The sequence below is a fragment of the Zeugodacus cucurbitae genome, chromosome 4 (genome assembly GCF_028554725.1).
Source record: "Zeugodacus cucurbitae isolate PBARC_wt_2022May chromosome 4, idZeuCucr1.2, whole genome shotgun sequence".
Taxonomy (NCBI): Eukaryota; Metazoa; Arthropoda; class Insecta; order Diptera; family Tephritidae; genus Zeugodacus; species Zeugodacus cucurbitae.
Window position 1 is genome coordinate 60,570,526 of NC_071669.1, and position 13,477 is coordinate 60,584,002.

The following is a 13,477-nucleotide window of genomic DNA, read 5'->3' on the forward strand; positions in this document are numbered from 1 at the left end:
TTTTTGGTTAAAATGCGATGTATTTTTCCATAAGTATTTATAAATATTATTTTTTTTTTATGAGAAACTGCAGTAAAATGTGCTGGCGTAGGCAGTAAGCAAGTGCAGTGCTGAAATAAATTATTTGCAGATTTTGAAATAATTGTATTTCAAATATTGAATTAACTTCTGAATTATAAATTTTAATTTTAATTTTCTGTAATTATATTTTGAGGTTATGTTTGAAGAACTTCAAGAAAAAGATTTGAGAGCTTAAATATCAAATTACAAAATAAATACCGACTACCATCTGGAGCTTCAACTGTACCAACCTTTAAATACAGTTATTTCTAACATGTTTAATAAATCTGTATACTTTAAACTCAAAAACACTATTTTTTTTAGAAAATTACGTGTTTAAGGCAATATATTTTACTTGTTATCATTTTTAATATAAATTATATTAAAGTTGTATGTATTGCTAAAGAAATTTGAAAGAAATTGTATTTAAAAGTATAAAAAATTCCAAGAAGTATACATGAAGTACAGAATTTTTTACCATTATTTATTATTATTTTTCTAATATTTTTTATAATTTTTAACTTTTTTTATTTAATATATATATTTTTTTTAATATTTTTTATTATTGTTTTTAATATTTTTTATAATTTTTAATTTTTTTTATTTATTACATTTTTTTAATATTTTGTTTTAATATTTTTTATTATTTTTTTAACATTTTTTAACATTTTTTATAATTTTTAATTTTTTTTATTTATAAAATATTTTTTTATAATTTTTTTTTTTAAATATTTTTTTATAATATTTTTTTAATATTTATTTTTAATTTTTTATTATTTTTATTTTTATTTATAAGTTTTTAATTTTTTTATAATTTATATTTTTTTTATATTTCTATTCATTAACTTTTTTTAATATTTTTTTTTAATATTTTTATTTATTATTATAATTTTTTATTATTTTAAACTACAATTCCTTTATTTCTTCTTAATTTTTTTATTTTATTTTTTAATTAAATATATTTTTTTATCAATTATTATCAACATTGAGCCGCTGCATTTGTTTTCTACTTTACGCCAGTCACTTTGCCTTTCATTTTTTAAATATTTACTACCTTTCGCCATTAGTCATCATCATCGCTATAGTACTTAAGCAGTGTTCTCATTCTACTGAATAAGTGAAAAAGAAGTAACTAAATAAATAAATTAGCTGTACTAAATATGCACTCGCTATAAGATTTTACTTTAAACTAGTAAAGTTTAAATTTCTATACTTGGCTATTGTATATGTATGTACTCGTATGTGTGTATTAACACAGATATGTTATTTTTACAATACACCCATACTAACTGTTGTCCATTGTTGTGTATGTATGTAGTTTGCTTAATTGCATATGAATATGTGTGTTGTTCTACTTTTTTGTAATTAATAACTTTATAATTGATAACTTAACAACATGTATGTACCTATTAATAATTTATGATTAACAAATCGAACTTTTTTGTTTAAATGTTTATGTTAATTTTTGTTTATAACATTTTGTTTTCATTAAAATGCGAAATTGAATTATTAAATGTGCGAAAGTCATTTATTAATTAGAATTAATACTCTTTTTGGTTTTATTTACACGTTTCTTGTGCGTCAAAAGTGACAATTTTGGATTGTATTTAAAAAAAATCTACATTGGGGATTTGATTACAATTTTGAAGTATATTTGATCTCTCATAAAAATATATTTTTTTTTATAACATAAGAATCCGCTGCGATTTTGTCTTAAAAACCATATGTAGACCGTTTCAACTTGAGATCCATGAAAACTAAGTTTATTTCTGGTACTGGGAAGCTGTTTAAACTATAGATATTTTTATTAAATTTTTTTATTTAAAATCCAATATTAGTTTTTAATTTTACATTAATTTTAAATATAAGTAATTTTATGAAAAAAAAAAAAATTATTTATTTATAGTAGTATAGCAGTGTCCACAAGTTTTTGTGATCTTTTTTAAATTTTTGTAATTACTTGCATAATTACCCGCAATTTTTTTCATTATTACATTATTTATCCATCTTATTATCCTATTTAAGTCCGACCAAATTGTATTTTCATTTATAATTAACCCACAAATTAGTTAAAAAAGTAAACAACTTTTTATTAAATCTTATATAAAAATATTTAATTTACCATATTTTTATAATCCCATCGCAACCAATCAACGCTAAGTAAACTCCAACACTGTTAACCCTAGCACCAGCAGTCCCAGTCAAAGCCAAAAAATGTAATAATTGCAATTATCAAACGATGGACTTAGCAATTTGTATGAATTTTATAGACATTTACCATATTCAAATTATTCAATTGTCCTTTACTCTTTTTGCTAAAGCGTTGAAAACCACTCGTCGGTTAAACGTAAAACTTCATTTATTTACTAGTAGTAAATTTTGTAATTAAACCAAAATCTTCAAAAATAGTCTTAAATTAATTAAATTACAACTTAACCAAACCAAAAAAAAATCAACAAAAATTCAAATCTGGCAGACGCGCGCTCACATACATACACCGGTTATGTGTGTGTGTGTAAATTGTGCGCATGCGCATGCGTGTTTCGCCAGTCTAGTGCAACTTCACCACATGTGCATTAGTCGTTGTCTTGTCTAATTGCTCTTAAATAAAGCTTTCGAAAAGCTAGCCTAAAAACAGTGCCATATTGAAAAAAACAACAAAAATCAAAAAATATAAAAAATTTAAAACAAAATTAAATACGATAAATTCATTGAGGGTATTCACAAAATGGAAAATTATTTATTTACTATATAAATAATTATTTTTTACGTTTTTTTTCTTTGAGAAAATCCATTATAGAAAAAACTTTTTTTGGATTTTTTTTTTCTTTGAGAAAATGCATTATAAAAAAAACTTTTTTTTTTGGATTTTTTTTTAGTTTTCTTTATTTGAGAAAATGCATTGAAGAAAAAAAGTAGTTTTTTAAATAATTTGGATTAGCAACTAATATTTTTTTTATTCTTTGAGCAAATGCATTTTAGAAAAAACTTTTTTGGAATTTTTTTTTAATTTTCTTAATATTTTTTCTTTGAGAAAATGCATTAAAATTTTTTTTTTAATTTTCTTAAGATTTTTTTTTTTCATATTTTATATTGATATAATTTTTTTTTTTTTTGAAAAAAAAGGTAATTTTATATTTTTTCTTTGAGAAAATACATTAATTTTTTTTTTTTTAATATTTCATATTGATATAATTTTTTTTTTTTAAAAAAGGTAATTTTTTCTTAATATTTTTTCTTTGAGAATTTTTTTTTTTAATATTTTATATTGATATAATTTTTTTTTTTTTGAAAAAAAGGTAATTTTTTAAATAATTTAGATTAGCAATTAATAAAAATTATAATTTGTGGATTTAAATGTTTATTACACAAATCAGTTCAATTTAAGAGGGGTTTTTTTCTATAGTTTTGAAATAGTTTTTGTTTTTTCTTTGCAGCTAGCCATATATTTTTTAAATTAGTAATTTAATAATCACATTATAATATTTTGTGAATACCCTCAATGAATTTATATAACATACTTTTTCTTATTAATTTTTCAAAGTAAAATTTTTATAATAGTAATTTCGTTTAATTTTTTAATTATTAAAAAATATTTCTCTGAAAATTGAAAATATTTTTTTTCCAATTTTTTTTGTTAAATTGTAATATAACTTCATTTTTTGGCAAACACACGTAAGCCTTAATATCACACAAAAATATAATAAATAAATAATTAAAATAATAAATTGAAAATAATACATTTTTTAACTAAATACATATATTTTTTTAGAAACCAAACTCTTTTTATACTACAATCAAAATGCCATACAGACGAAATGAAGAGAGAAATTCTCACTTTTTTTACTCAGTAACCAGCAACAAGTGAAATACACACACATACACATTCGTGCCTTTCATTGTGTAAAACCGTCCCACACTTTAGAGGAATAATTGCTTGTATGGTTGACTCACTGGAACCATGCACTCTTGCATATCGCCTTAACCACTAAACCTTTTTGTAAATCTAAACCGCGCTCAGCACGCGTAAAATTCATTTTTTCTTGCCTTAATTGCAGCTGAGACATTGCGGTTTAGTAATCAAAATTACATTACATTTCTGCAAATTACCGTTCATCATTGCATACATAAATACTCTTATGTACGTATGTAGATGATGTAAAGTATAAGATTGGCAGTGCTGAGTTGATTCTGAGTGCGTTTAACAGTGGTTATTGGACTTGCATTAGCTAAAATAGTAACTTATCTATAATTTATATATTTATTATATTTATATTATATTTTATATTTTTTCTTTTATAATGGACAACTCTTTAATTTTTTTTTATAGTATATTTTTTTATTATTTTTTCAATTTTTTTTTATTCCAAATTCGCTTCTTAATTATTTTTTTCTCACAGCACCTTCTATGAACTAAATTTTCTCCAGTCCCAAATTAAATAGGGTATTTCCACTTTGACGCGCTCGAGAGGATCGGGTGCATCCGGGATTCTATTGGCTACAATTACCGTCATTAGTGGCCATCCTAGCGTTACCAGGAGCGTGACAATCGTTGCTTCTTCCAAATTCTCGGTAAATTAATGAGTTTAGAATTATTTTTAGATTTTCTACAAAATATTTGTTCCATTTAGACGACATAATACCATTGTTGTAGCTACTTAAAGCGTTCTCAAAATCTAGGTTCTTCGTTCGATATAAATCCATTACAGTTTTGGTTACTTTGGTCCGATGTTATCATTCAATGCTACGATCTGTTGAAATGCTAGATAATTATTAAATATTCTTGGCGGAAAAAGGTTTTTGCTTCTGAAACTCAACTCACAACTGTTTGTGGTGAATATTTCAAGTACGTGAAATATTTTGAGATATCGCTTCTTTTTTAAAATAACCCCTTTTTCGATATAATTTATCATTGATTTGAGAATGTTTAGTTTATATATTAGGTCTACAACTTTGCTTTCGTTTTTTTTTTATAAAAACGGTTACAAATGTGGATGAGCCTGCGCCGCATTTTTTTTGGAATTAAAAAAAAAAAAAAAGCAAAATTTCCCGCAAATGTCGAGAATTCGGCTCAAAAAGTGACATTTTCAGTTTAGAATAAGTTTGGGATGCAAACAGATCTCTATAAATATTTTGTTGGGTTAATGTTGCCACAAATGACCAAGATCGATATAAAACGATTTAATCGACAAGTGCTTGACCCTATAGACATCTATTGGAAAACGGCGGAAGCAAAGTTGTAGACCTAATAGCTTTTTATGATAAAGTTCTTGTATCGCTATCAGCTGATTTTTGAAGTATCTAGAAATGGGGTTGTTTATCGTGGGTTTATTTAAAAAAATTCTGTTTATATCTCCTTAAAAGAATTATTTTTATAAGTTGTAATTATTTATTTAAATTTTGTTTGATGTGTGAATGAAGGTTTTTTCTATGTATATTCCCTAACCTCAAATTGATGTTAATAATAAGTCAGCTAGTTCATTATAACCTTAAATATACTTAAATCCTTTTTACGTGTGCTTTAAACACAGTTAAAATCGCATTACAGATGTTTTATACTTGCTAACAGTGTGTATATAAATATGTTTGAACGATAAATACGAGGGTAGCTTGAAATTTTTGAATTTCACCACGATGTAACTTTCATTGAAAAGTTAAACTGTGGTGAATGGTTGATCGGAACTAAAGAAGAAGAATGATCGATCGATCAATTCAATCAATCTAACACAAAACATTGATCTGCTGGAAGAATCGTTGGCTGAAACTGGTCTTAAAGAAGTATCTATATTAACGATATTAAGGAATTGGATAATTTTGAGAAATTGTTTTAAATATAAGGAGCAAAAAATTTATCTGCAGAAATAGAATATCACTAAACTATCAGGCCACCCTCGTAAATACACATATTTATCATACACCAAAAGTCTGCTTCACAAAATTCGTTAAATTATAATAACTTACAGTGGTGTTAGATTAAGATTTTGCTACATTATTAAATATTTGTTACACTAACTCTTATCTTATGTCAGCTTCAACATTATGCCTGCCATTTTATGTACACGTAAAACAAATAGGTTCAACTACTATTTTACTTAGTCAATAATTAAAGTTCAACAAAACTTGCTTTTTACAATTATCTAAAGTAAAATTATTGAACAATTATAAAAAAAAAATAAACAATATAGTAGTTAATGTTATTAGCCGTAAAAAACTATACTAATTGCAAATCTAGTCAATAACACTTTCATAAAAATAATTTAATAATAAGAGAAAAAATGCACTGAAAACAATTTTAAAATTTTGCAAAACCGTTAGAAAGCGTGAAAATTGTGCGTTAGTTGGAAAGAACGGAAATGAAAGAGAGAGAGAGAGAGAAAGAGAGACGAACAGTTAGATTTGAGTGAAGAAAAAAGCATATACTTCTAGGCTCATATATTTTATTCCTCGCAGTTCTAATCTACATCTATGTAACTGACTTAATTTTTTATTGAAGAATATCGAAATGATGACAGAATCGGAAATTGAAAATCATTGAAGATTTCATAAGTAAAGATATTCCAAAATCGATTGTTTGAGACTTGGATATATTTCCAAATAGCATGCGGTAAAATGGGGAATGCAGAGAAAGAGAGAGAGGGAGAAAATAGAGAGAGCGCGCGTGTATGAATTATAATACGAATTACATTATGATAAATATAGTCGAATTGGATTCATTATAAAAACATTATTGATAACTATAAATTGACTTTGACATGACTATGATGAAGTACCAATATTATTATTATAGAATACCGTACATATAATATATAATATTATATAATAAATGTAGAAAAACGTATGTATGTATGTATGTAAGATTACTAAAACACTTATTTAAAAAAAAAATCTTAATCAATACATGTATTCCAAGTTAAGTAAATAAGTCCAAACATATTAATAAAAGTACATAAGGAAAAATATTAAATAATTTTTCTCAAATTTAGTATAGAGATCTTCAATCAGTATAAAACCCGGGTATGAGAGTTTTTTTAATAACAGCAGTGCATAGAGGCATATTCTTTCTACAATGTGTGTTAAAAAAATAACGGGAATTTTAATATAATATTTCCAATTTGGTTCAAAAACCAAAAACAATACTGTAACAATGACCAAGCCTTCATATTGCCAGATTTAAGTTCGTGTGACTTTTGTCTGTTTCCAAAACTGAAGAGAACCTTGAAGGGTCGTCGTTTTACAAGCATACGAGAAATCGCTAAAAGAGCCAAGGCTATCTCAAAAATCTAGTTTGAAAAAGGTTTCGACTATTGCAAGAAACGCTGGCATATCTGCATAATATCGAATGAAGATTATATTGAATACAGCATTTTTTTTCAAAAAAACGAAAATTTTCATAATTTTTTGAATCATTATATACAGTGTCCGACAAAATTTTGAATGTAAACACAAAAATGATTATATCTTGTATTGCATTAAAAAAATAACATTAAATATTGTATATTTCAACTATTTGTTGCAAAACGCGCGATCATATATCTATATATTATAAGGTTAGCTTCTAAATAGAACTTCAATATTTAGTGTTGGCACCTTTAGCGTTAATTACAGCAAAAATACTTTGAGGTATGCCGGAGTTCAGAAAAAGTGATTGGGACGACAAGAATATCGGACGAGCTTATCATTCAAATATTGTTATGGGATTTAAGTCTGAGGTTTTGGCAGGCCACAGTGGGAGCTCTATCGATTTTTGATCGAAACATTCTTTCGTAACCCGACATGTATGTTTGGGCTCATTGTCCTGCTGGTATATAGAGTTATCTTCTAAGTCCATTTTTTGTGCTGAGGGCTCTAAATTTGTACTCAGCATCAATCCGTAGGACTCTTCCGTCATTTGCCTTCGATTAATACCAGATTTGATAGACCACTGAAGCGACAGCAACCCCAAACGAAAACATTTTCACCTCCGAACTTAATGGTGCCTTGGATGTACATACTTTGGAGTCTCTCATGACACTTTCATCAAACTCTTTGACTGCCTTTCGTATTTTTTAATTAAAGCTTGCTCCCATTACTCCAAATTAGTATATTTCAAAAACTTGGGGGGCATTTGATAACCCTTTTTGGCAAATTCAAATCAAGAAATATTCAAATAATGATAAAAAATCTCATGGGGTATCCATAATTTTGTCGTATACTGTATGTTTAACACTATAGAACTCCTGATCGAGTATTCAGTATAGTATTTTCATAGACCAAACCATCGAACTCAATTAAAAGGAATGGACAAAACTGTTCGAAAATTTTTTGCCATCAACACAGAAATACCAATAAGACAAGCTCTTTTCAGGAAGTATTTACTGCAAGCTTCTGAAATATAGAGTATAAAAATTTAATACTTTGCATAACATGCAGCTTAATCTAGATCTAAGCAAATGTTCGATTTGTTATGTTGAAATACTTAACGGATTTGTGAGGTCAGACAGTCTGCTCTATTTGGTAGACGCATTACACTAGATTTATCTCTTCATTCATACAATAATAATGCTATTTGCCATTTTCACACATACATATGTACATATATGTTCGTTTACCATGTTCCAAATGGAAATTTACCAATCTCTCTGATGCAATTAATACGCTGCATTACTTTTTAATTGAATATCGGTATACATATATAGAAATATGTATATGATTATGAGGCATGGGTGAGTGATTGAAATATTGAAGATGAAGCGAAGAATCGTATCAATGAACGCACCAAAACATATTCTTAAGCGTCCCCCCTGGCTTAAGTAAATTTATTAAAAAAATGTTGAAAAAAAAAAATTGAAATCAATAGCCCTAACTTAATCAAAGTTAATGTAAATTGTTTCAATATTTTCCGTTATTTTCAAAGAACCTTAGAAATATATTGCGCAATCTATTGTTCAACTAACCATAATTAGTATTTTCAATTAACCAGAAACCATCAATATAATTTTAAAACAATTATTTGCAACTGGTTTTGAAATTCAGCTTCATAGTAACAACCTGAGCGTATTTTTGTAAGGTTAAAAAAATATTTGTATTTGGCTATTGCTTTACAAAAGCACACATACTACCCGGACAAATATGGCGCATATTTACATATTTTGCAAAATTGTTTTCTTATCACCTTCGTGTTGAGCTTGTTAGTATAGCTCTCATCAGCATTATACGACTTGCAAAACGAACCGTTATCGGCGACACGTGAGGTTGTTTGCCATCTCTCACATACCAGAGTTTTGTGTGTGTGAGTCGCTATACTTTAAATTTATTTATTTATTTTTAAATACAAAATTACGTGCTTTGGTGTTGGTGCATATTGGTCATTGCCGTTCTGATTTGTTTTCACTTTTCATTTCGTCATATTTTTAAATATGGAAATGCGTTTAATTCCGGTTTGAAAATCCACCAAATTATTTAAAGGCTTGTCTTAATGTCACGTGATTAAAAACGTTCAACTGTTAAGCGTTCAACTGAAAACATGAGAAGCACGTGATGAACGTAATTTACACTCACACTGAGAGTTGTTGGGAGAGTTTCTCTAAAATTTTATAAGGAGAGTAGCTTCCACGGAATTAGTAAATTTTTGCGGGATTTTCTAAAAATATTTATTTTGTAGAAAGAATCGTTCATTGTTCGAAAGTACTCTTCATCCGTTCCATGTGGTTTTTATGTAAATCCGAAGCTTCCGGAGTTCACTAAACTAATTTTTATTATTTCGATTTCTATAGATAAATGTCTGCTTCTTCCTTCGAATCACTTTATGATCGTTTTATGATTTTTAAATCACAATATCATAGCTTCCTCTCATTAGCGAACGAAGCTCTCCCATACCCAAAATAAATCTTTAATAATCTTATAGTTTTTTTTATAGATAAATGTCTACTTCTTCCTTCAAAACACTTCATGATCGTTTTCTGATTTTGAAAGCTCAATATCAGAGCTTCCACTCTATGACGGAGATGAAAGCTCCTCCAAATCGAAAACAAATCCTTATTTTTTCCATTTCATCGTCTGAGCTGAATCTTGTTATGGAATTCTTAATGTTTATTTAACAATTTGATTGAAATATTTTATAAACATATTATTTACTTATAATGTAATAATAAAAGCGCAACTGTTTTTATTTACATTCAAGTTGTTTACTTCATGCAAACTGATAAGCTGCTGACGTATGCATAAGACATCTCTAAGTACCAATATCTATAGAAATCAATTGTGTAAAAACATCCGTATGCGAGCATAATGTGTCTTCTTTGCCATGCAAATGTGTGTCATAAACGTAATTCTACCGAGCAATCGCTGTAAATAGCAAGCAGAAATATTCCAATGGGGTTAATTACACAGTTAAAATAAAAAAATATTTTTTTTTCTGCTGATCTTATTTATATATGTATTTATAATAAAACTATGTTGAGTGAGTGGTTTTCGAAGCTTATCTACAATCAATATTGGAGGCTCGTTTCAAAAAGTTTTCGCCTTGTTATTGCCTACTGGGTTCATTTAAGTCAACATGAATATAGTTACTTATTCGAGACTACGTCAGCAGTAAATAGATTTACGCACATATATTTGTTTTGATATTTCAGTATTCAAGACATATATACGCATACAGCTTGGAATTTGTGATTACCCCCCATGAAGTAATGGGGCGTTGCCCAAGCCTCTGTTAAGCAATTTTGTTCTATTATACACAAAACCATGCAACATAATACTCAAATCAAGTAATTAAATAAATATATAAGCAAAGGAGCTACTGAGAAATATAGGAGTTTCATAAACATATTATTAAGATTACCATTCTTTACTGTTAGAAATTTTACTTGTTTGGAAAAAATTGTTCCAGTAGACCTCACTGTGTTAGCGTGATTAGTATATGTGTCTATGTTGCTTGTCTTTACTCGATCAGGCTCAAGGGCAAGATCTACAAGATCTTAGCAGTATTCCTTACCTTTGAGAATAGGGCTCAAAGTAGATAGTCTAGAAGTTTTGGTAGCACGATCCACTTATGAACAGGTTTAAGGTAATAGTATAAATAAAAATATAAAATAAAAATATAAAATCATCCTAAACAAAAATCAAACTTGTATGACTTACATTTCAATGAGAGATCTCCATTAAGGGGTTAGGGGTAGTCAGAGACACGAAAAAATTAGAATTTTCAGTAATTTCTTTTCTATTAAATCTGGTTATTTTACAAAAGTAATAATATAGCATTATTATGCAATATTTTGACTTAAAGTCACGAAAATATGAAAAAAAATTATAATTTCCAAAGTTATAGCTGTCTGTGCTGACCCAGTTTCAAAAAATGGTCCTTGCGGTGGTCCTTGCGGTGGTCCTTGAAGATTCATATAAAATCAATCGGATAAAAAAAAATTAGTTTTATAAATAGATAATCCTGATCCGAAGCTTTTCAGGATTTTTTTTTTAGATTTTCGGGAAAAAATCAACAGTTAATTGGTCTTAAAAAATCGAAGTTAAAAAAAAAAATCCTTCAGATCTGGCCTGAGTTTATTATGTATTCTAAAAATTGTATGAATTTCATTAAAATCTACTGAGTGGTTGTCGAGTTACAGTTGTCATCAGTTCAAGGTAACTTCAACTTCAAATTTTCAGTGAATATTTTTAAGATTTTACTCTTAACGAAAAAATTGATTTTTTGAAAATTCTAACTACCCCTAACCCCTTAAGCTTACACTTGTAACTCAAATTAATTTAAATATCGGAAGAAAAATAAAAATAAAAGAGCGATAAAAAGGTCAAGTTATATAGCTCACTAAACATAACATATCCTACTGAATGAAAATATGAATTAAATTTTAATACGTTGATAATGCTTTCGAAGTCGTTCCTTATCCTCCCATCATCGTCCTGTGACCATTTTATACAAAACCAAGACTGATAATTAGCTGCTGGTGGTAATCACATAGCTTTCTTCATTATTCTATTTTACCGAGTGGATAACAATGTTCAAAAGCGCTAATTAGCAGCGTATTTAAATTATAATCTGCCTCTAGGATAGCATTAATGACTTAGAGGCCAGCGTAGATGTGACTTTTACGCGCAATAAATTTGTACATTTCATTGTTTTAGATTGTGTATATAGATATGAACATACGTCCAAGAGCATTAATTTTAATTTAATTATTTTATAAGTATTAAAAATTTTTTGCTGAATAAACAAGTATATATGTATGTTATAATATTTGCTGATAAACTGATAATTGGAGTTAATTAGCTTGATTTTTTTGGTTATTTGAATCAAATTTTAGATTTGAGCTATTCAAAAACTATGTAGCTTTGTAGCTTATAAGTAAAATTGTCTATCGATTCTAAAATCTGCTCTCTGAGAGTAAGAGAGCTGTCTCGAAAGCAAGCAAGATAAGAAACTGAAAGACTTGAGACTTTCATTGAAACTGTATACAAATTTTCGGATTTTTTAAAGCCGATTTCCGTACAACCGGATGGTGACCTATACTTTATGATTTCAAGACCTTCAAACCTTTCATAATAATCAGTTTGAGTCTGTCCAACAAACGTTTATTAACGCTATTTTAGATTCTCTTCAAGATGGATGTTTATCAATTTAATAGATCAGCGTTCTAGTACCATAGATCTCCTTGAGTTTCCTAGTTAGTCTCCGTATCTTGTGAGTTCTTATCGATACTTATTTCCTTTAACTTTTTAACTAAGAAACAGCAAATAATGTATCAAGAGGTCTCTTATGGATTTTAACAACCTATAATCTTTTATGCTTATTTTTGTATCTCAAAACCCGCATTTGCAAAAATTTCGCTTATAAATATTAGATCTAAATGTTATCGAAAATGCTTGTTACTCTGTTTTTAAACTCTTATTAAATCTTTCAACTTTTTTTGGGACTATTTTCCTCTTAGCGCTAATCCATTTTCGAAACTTTATAGGAGTTTCTCTCATTGCAAATCTTATTAATTAATTCTTCTTTATTACAAAACATTTGTTTACTTACTATCATTTTCCAATTGCTAATTGCATTATTCCTAGGTACATCGGTATTTCATAGAAATCTTGTCAAAGGCAGTTTCAGCTGGCTTATATTTTATTTACTTTAGATTTCTAAGAAACTAATGATTTGTGAAAAAGTCCCATGGAAATATACCCATAATGATAGTGTTTTGAAACTAACCAGCACTTTAGAAACATGGAAAATATAGAATTCACTTGACATGTTTTGAAATACTTGTAGGTAATTGTTAAATAAAAAGATATTTACTATTGTTGTTAATAATGATAAGCTGAAAATTTTCTAGTAAATCTTGAGTTTCCTGGTTACAGTTGGTTTATAAAAAAATATAAATAGAGATTACTTTATCTTCGTCCTCAATTCGTTGTAGCTAAATATTGTGGAGAATTG

At 27.4% G+C, this 13,477-nt stretch overlaps 1 protein-coding gene across 1 annotated transcript in view; it reads left to right on the top strand.

Annotated features, from left to right (window-relative positions):
- The window catches only part of LOC105220763 (uncharacterized), a 254,578-nt gene that overhangs the window by 238,007 nt on the left and 3,094 nt on the right, over positions 1–13,477 (top strand). The gene's annotated exons all lie outside the window — the stretch shown is intronic.